Below are 7,689 nucleotides of genomic sequence, written 5' to 3'. Positions count from 1 at the left end.
TTTCAGACCAAATGACCAGAGAGCAGTGGGAAACGCCCGTGGTTTTGAAGTCGGAAAGGCGTGGGCTTTCCATCCAACCCTGACGTTCACGATGGGCAAGCTTTAAACCTCTCTGGGCTTCAGTTTTGTTGTTGGTGTTTTTTCCTCAACTGTAAAATGGGGATAATTATCTGTACTTTATAAAGTTGCTCAGGAGATTGAGGACCATGAGGCACACAGATCGTGTGGTCTAGGACCTAGTACACAGTAGGTCCTTGTATTAGGGTTCTCTGGGGAAACAGAACCAACAGGAGATATCTGTAAATATGAGATTTTATAAAAGTGTCTCATGCAACTGTGGGGATGCACGAGTCCAAATCCCATAGGGAAGGTAGCGAACTGGCAACTCTGATGAAGGTGTTCAGCAAACTCCCCAGGCGATGCTGGTGAACTGAAGAAGTGAAGGTTCTCCCTCTTCTCCCTAAAAAGTCTTCAGCTGATTGGATTAAATCCAGCTGATTGCATTCTCTCATTGTGGAGGACAAACCCTTTGTTGATGTAATCAGTCACAGATGCAGTCAATTGACTGATGATTTAATAAACCAGCCTTCTGGTTTATTAACCAGCTACAAATGTCCTTGCAGTAATGGTTAGGCCAGTGCTTGCTTGACCATAAAACTGGGCACCATCACCTGGCCAAGCTGACACATGAACCTAACCATCACAGTGCTCAATAAATTACTTCAATTGTAATTATTATTACTATTACTGTTATTATTATTCTTATCATTTAATTCAATGAGAATTCAATTTGGGTCAGTTCCCTCAAGTGATGTTTGGAGATCTCCCCACCTCTGCTGACAGTGCCCCTAACCGTCCAGTTCCTGAACTGCTTCACATCATCAGGAAAACATCAGTGGCTTCAACGTACATTTATGTACGAGCCCCGACCTGATGGGTTGCCACTGAGCTACAATAGTAAATGGCATCTGATTCCCACCCTGTGGGAGCGTACTGTGTAGTAGGAAGATGAATGAATCTAATACAAGGTGGGGTAGGATCCGTGCTGAGGCAGAAGGAAAAGGAAAGTGGGGTGAGTCGTCCAGTGGATCGAGTCTGTTTGAAGGCTTCTTTTCAACACACCCTTCCCAGTTTTATAATCTCTTTTCTACAGTCTGGCTGCCCCGTCACTCAATTACCTCTTTCACAAGCCCAGTGTCCTGATGACCACCTTGTCCTTCATCAAGTTCCATTTTCCAGTCATTTATACTATGTTGTGAATGATTGCCACCCACTCTTTTCCCAGGCATACCTGCATTAAGTTTTACTTCTGCTAGAAGTGTTTTTCCCACCAGTTTCACCCATTTTCCCCCTAATTAATTCCCATTGATTAGTTCCTAGCTCGTGTTACTTCCTCAAGGATGCTTCCTCTGACCACCAAGATCAGGAAAATTCCTCCCATCAAATGTTTTTAAAATACCATTAACCTCTTAGTAGAATCTTTATTGTCACAATTTCACATTTGTGTGGCTAAAAATTTCAAGAATCAGGGACTTCGTCTATCTTTTTTTCCCCTGTATATCCACTGTTTGGTCAATACTAAGGTTTCAGCGAGTGTTTATTGGATGAATGAATAAATGAATGAATGAAAATAAAATTAAATGAACAGTTTACATCTGGATGTGATATTGACCAGAAATGAACAAAAGGAATTCTTTTGGGATAATGGAAAGTTTGGTATTTTAATCAAGGTGAGAATTACACAGGTGTGTGCATATGTAAAAATTTATTGAGTTGACTTATACACTGGCCAAGACAAAGTAACTGAAACTGGACTTGTCCTTCTGCTGTAAACAGTTGGAAAACTGGACAAAATTTATGAACCATCTCAGAAATTGGACAACAGGCAGAGAAAGGAAACAAATGTGGTAAGCCTGATGACTATCCCAATTTTCTGCCTAAAAGCACCTTAAGATCACAGAGAGGGAAAGCCAAGGAGAGCATGGTGGGCTTGCTGAGTTGAGGAGATGGAGATCAGGGTTTGGGAAGACCACGGCAGCTATGATTTGTGGCAATCTTCAGAAATATGCATGGAGTTCCTCTTAAGCCTTTGGCTAAATGCTAAGGTCTGCATGCATAGTGTGACATTCCACAGGGTCTTAAAAAAAAACAAACAAAAAAACTACTAGGAAAAATTCTAAGCAGAACAATTTCCAGAACTCACACAGGGTGGGGAGATGTTCAAGTTCTGACCAGAGTGGTGAAACCTTACTAAACCCCTGGGACATTCATCATAGACCCCAGAAAGGACACATCTGCATTAAGGCTAAACTATCTCTGGTTTGCACTGTAGACCCACCCTAACAAAGTTTATAAACATGCCTCAATAGAATCAAGAAGATCTTCAAGTAACTTAATTTCCTGCCAGTGCAGTGTAAAGGATGACAACAAAATACAGAAAACAATAAAAATTTGTTGATCCAGCATCAATAAAAAATTACAGACACTAAAAAATAAGAAATGTGACCCATGTCCAGAAGAAAACTCAGGCAAAAGAACCAGACACAGATGTGACTGAGATGATGGAATTAGCAGAGAGGGCCTTAAAAGCCACTATTTTAAGTAATCTCAAGAATGTAAAGAAAAGCATTGATATAATGTGAGAAAACTCAAAACTAAAAAAAAATAATAATAATAAAATTGAGCTTCTAGAGATGCAAAATTCAATATCTGTACTGAAAAATTCACTGGCTAGGCTTAAGGGCAAATTAAACCCTACAGATAAAGCAAAAACACAAACGATGAACTTAAAACATAACAATAGGAACTATCCAAAGAGAGCAAGCTGGAAAATAAAACCAACCAAGGCTCAGTGACCTGTGGACATCAAGTGGTCTAACATATGTATAATTGAAACCCAAGGGGTGTGAGGATTCTAGGGGAGTGCTGAGAACAGAAGAGAAGTTTTGAGGAAATAATGGCCAAAAAGACTTATGCATTTAATGTAAATTATATCTGAATTTAAAAGACCAAAATGAAATGAAATGAATGCAGCTGTGTCATTTCTTTCCTTGCCCTGTATGACCTCCCTACTCTCCCAGCCTCGCAAGCTCCCTCCCATCCTGCCAGTTCCAGCTCAAAAGCACCTACTCCCAAGTATTTTCCATGGATCCCACAGGAAGTCTGTCCCTTTTGTTGCAAACACCTGGAGCAAACCACAGCAGTTTACATCATGTGTGTCTGTCTCCCTGATAAAACAGTCCACACCTTGTATTGTCTCCTCTGGGGACAGGGCCTGTGGTCAGTGAATGATGAGGTGAGAGGGAGAAGAAGAATTGAGATGGAGAAGGAAGACGGAGGGCAGTGGAAGGAACGGTGGGAAACCCTTAGGGGCAGGCCCCCTTGGCTCACCCACATCCCAGTGCTTTGTAAAATCTGCAGTTGGTGAAACATGGGGAGGAAGCCTGAAGGAGTGTGGGGTTTCCCAACCTTGGTTAATTGTCAGAAGAATCAAGGTGCTCATTAAAAGACTAATTCCCAGACTCCACCCAGAACTACTGAAGCCGACTTTCCAGGGAAAGACGAGAAGAGAGTTGGGTTGTCCCTCCCTTCATGCTCCTGCCCTTGCCCCAGAGAGAAGCTCTCCAAGACTACCTCCAGCTCTGAGCTCCTCAATCCCTGGGTGTCAGACTCCCAGAAAGCAAAGGCCTGTTTCTCCTCGAATTCATAAATCAATGAAATGGGCAGTGACAAAGCAAGGGCTGATCCCCATGGGCCTATCCATGGTCCCAGGAAGAAGGAGGCTTGTCCCAAGTCCACTCTCCTCCATGAAGCGTTTCCTGCTGTGTAGGGTCTGTCTTTCCCTGCTGTAGGGTCTGTCTTTCCCTGCTATAGTGTCTCTCACCTACCACAAACATCATTGTATTTATGTCCCATTTCTGGTTTCTGGAGATCTTCCTAGCACTCTTACAATCTGACTACATCTTTATACTTTTCTCTTTTAATATTTATTTTTGAATTTTACCTGTTATTGCTGTTAATGATGGAGCTGAGTGGCTGCCTCACAGCTGGACTTGCGGCGCTATCTTAGCCTGAAGCCACTCTTCGAATTGTCAAGAAGCCTCTCCGGAGAGTCTAAACAATCCCCACTGTGGACATGCATACCTGTTTCATGCAGGAAGAGCTTCCCAGAGCTCCCTGCAACCTCTTTTCTGCAACTTCACTCATTCCTTAGCCTGCCTGGTGTGCCCACCTGGCTCCCCTGGAAACCGAGTCAAGCCGAGAGTGAAGGTGGGGAAGGGGAGGTAGTCGTGGGTAGGTCCCAGGCCCTGAGGAGTTTTGTTTGGTGGTCCGCTGGTTTCAGCTTGGTTTTTAGCAAAGGATCATTATTTCAGCATCACAGGACACACAGCCTTCCCACCCCAGAAGGGCTCCTCAGCCCGGAGGCCCCTTCCCCCTGCCTGGGGCTCCAGGAATCTGTTATTTCTTCACCAACATCACACCAAAGGAAGCAACAACTGAAAGGTCACCTTCTACCTGCACCAGAAGGACAAGCAGCTTTCACCTAAGCCCACCTGGAGAATTCCCTCCCCACCCTGGATGCCTTTTTAAAAAAATGGTAAAATGGACCACCTTTTTTTTTTCTTTCTTAACACTTAGAGGACTATTGTTGAACTTTACCTAATTCACAAACAGATGTAGAATATAGTATTTATATATAAGTGATAATATGAGTAAGTAACATTAGTTTAAAAAAAAAGAAAGTTTTATTCTCTATATTTCTTTACCTTTTACGGAATAATAGAAGAATTAACATTTTTTTTAAAAAAAGGTGCTAAGTAGGCTCACCTGCATAATGTCATTTAATCCCTCCCCAAATACCCTGCAAGATGGATGCTATGATCCCCACTTCCTATAGGGGAAAAACTAAGGTGTGGAGCAGTTAAGTGGCTTGTCTAATGTCACAAAACAAGCACAAGGCAGGGCTGGGATTTGAACCTCCACTTGGCTCCCGCCCCTCCCACCAGCCTCCGGCTGCTTGCAGCCCCCGCCACAGCCCTTAGCAGGAAAGGCCACTAAATGCAACCTGATATCCTGGATTAGATCCTGAAACAAAAAAAAAGATATTAGTGACACACTTGGTGAAAAACCAAACAGTCTGTTAAGTTAATAGTAATGTACCAACATCAGTTCCCTAGTCAGGACAAATGTGCTGTGGTTATGTGAGATTTTAACATTAGGGGACTGGGTCCAGGACACGCGGGAACGCTCAGTAGTCTCTTTGCAAGCCTTTCGTAAATCCAAAATTATTCCAAAATTAAAAAAAAAAATTTATTAAATAAAAAAAGAGAGAGAGAAAAAGGAAGAAAAAGAGAGAGGAGAGAAGGAGAGGAAAAGAGAGATGGAAACAGAGCTAGAGAGAAAGAAGGAGAAAAGGGAGGGAGAGAGGGACAAAGTCCAGGCAGGTGTATAATCCAGGCCTGTGACTCCAGGGACCTGGGGGACGTCCCCTGTGAGCTCGCAGACCTCACACAGGCGGTTTCTGCCCACGCCATGGAATCACACGGTGACAATGTCCCTCTGTTTTTCCTTCTCTTTCCATCATCCTCATCTCCTCAAGGAGAAAGTCACACTCAGCTTGGTGCCAGCGCGTCTTTCCCGTCGCTGTGTCCTCTCTAACTTTCCTTTTTAACCAAGGTAGAGCCGCCTCAGCTCTGAGCCACCGGCAGGCAACAGCTTTGGAGGAATTTAATCACCGAATTGTATTATTGTGTGTATTTTTACAGTTACTCTCTGTGGCAAGTGATACTGGTTTGTCTATGCATGACTGGGATATTAATTTTTCTGTTTAAATAAATTTGTGTTCTTTTAAATGTGAATTGATTTAAAGAACAATATTGAGGAACTAATAGTACAAAAGAGGTAAGGATTCGGCCATGATTGTGAAGGTGGTTTGCGAATGAGTGAAATCTGGGAATCGCGTGCTAACAGAATGCAAACTTCCCAGAGAGAAAGAAGGACCTCTCTGCCTTGCTCTCACCCTCACGTTGCAAGACTTGAGCACCCATGTGGACGCCCTCCTGGCTGAGGCCTGAACAGGACACAGAGACATGGAGGAAGCCGGCCACGGGACCCTAAGCCAGGCTGGAGCAGGGCCCCCATCTGTCCTGTTCACCCCAACTTCCCCACAGGCCTGGCTCACTGCCTGGAACATAGTAGAAAGGCAATAAATATTTGTTAAATACGTGATTGCATAAAAGAATGAATATCTGGGTTGCACTTGGGATCCAGCTCTATCGTTTTCCATACGAGTGTCAATGTATTGTCCGAGATGGAAGGGCCGTCTGAGATCACCCAGGGCAACCCCCTCCCTGCACCAACAGGAAACCAAGGCCCAGCAGAGGAAGGTATTTGCCCAAGACACACAGTCAGCATCTGGCAAAACCAGAACCGGGAACTGGGACTTCCTGCCGGTGTTTATCTGTGCCAGCACATCAGCATGTCTCCTCTAGGTGCCCACGTGAATGACCTCAGCCTGGGCAGGGTGCTGCAGGCTCTGCTGGGTGGACACACGTCCAGGCTCCTGCATCCAGCCTGTGCTCTAAGAGGCTAAGAAGCCGTCTGCTCAGATGCCATAGGGAAGGTCGGGCTGGATCATCCCGAAGGTGCCTTTCTAGCCTGGGATTCTGACCTGGGGCACTTAGCTTTCTTGTTTGGGGGTCACCCCTCTCCCAGTCATCAAGTGACCCTATACATGGGCATTTCCTGGGACATAAAGGTCCAGGAGGATGACTGGGCCACAAAGAAGGTGGGGAGTTGAACCATAAAAATCTCTTCTCCCAGCAATGGGTGTCACCTTCTTAATGAGGCCAAACCTTGACCACATCCCCCCACACCACCACTGGCACCCTACCACCAGTGTGCCCATCATCCTTACCCACCCAACTTAATGTTCTTATTTATTTATTACACCAGCCCCTCTCTGCTTGCATAACCTCCACAAGGGCAGGGATCTTTGTGTGTTTTGTTCACATGTATCTTAAGGCCCCAGAATGTTCTTGCACAAAGTGTGCAGTCAGTAAACACCTGTTGGATGGATGGATGGATGGATGGATAAATGTAAACCAAAATATTCAGGGGACTTGCTTGTACTCCTATCTCTGTGGCATTCTAGCTATGGGGCCTTAGGGAAGTAGTGTGGTCCTCCTGAGCCTCAGTTTCCTCATTAGTAGAGTGGAACGGCCACACCACCTTGAAGGGCTGGGGGTAAGGGGTTGGTGAAAACATCCTGTGCAGTGCCAGGCTCATGTCAGGCACGTAATACATGTGGGTTACATCAAGTCAAAATCCATGCATTCATTCATTCACGTGGCCAGTCAGTCCACAAACACGTGGCCCGAGAAGGCTATTAGAGGGAGTAGGAGTTAACCTTTCCTGGAAGGATGAGTCCCACTCTTAGAGGAAGAGGTGGGAGTGGGAGAGAATGGGAAGGAGACCATCTCGGCAGGTGGAGTGGCATGAGCAAATGCCTGGAAGTGGGAATGCAGACGACGTGTTCCACACATACTTGCCGAGGAGGCCCACCAGACTAAGGCAAGGGGCCTTTCTTCCCAGAGGAGAGGGGAGCCAGGGGGCTGGCCGTGGCTGGAATGAGAATGACTGCTGTGGCAGTCTTTCTGTTCAGCAAGTGCATGCTGAGAACATTCCCTG

Source organism: Choloepus didactylus, chromosome 4, assembly GCF_015220235.1.
Source record: "Choloepus didactylus isolate mChoDid1 chromosome 4, mChoDid1.pri, whole genome shotgun sequence".
In the NCBI taxonomy this organism is placed as follows: Eukaryota; Metazoa; Chordata; class Mammalia; order Pilosa; family Megalonychidae; genus Choloepus; species Choloepus didactylus.
Note: the sequence above shows the minus strand (reverse complement) of the source record.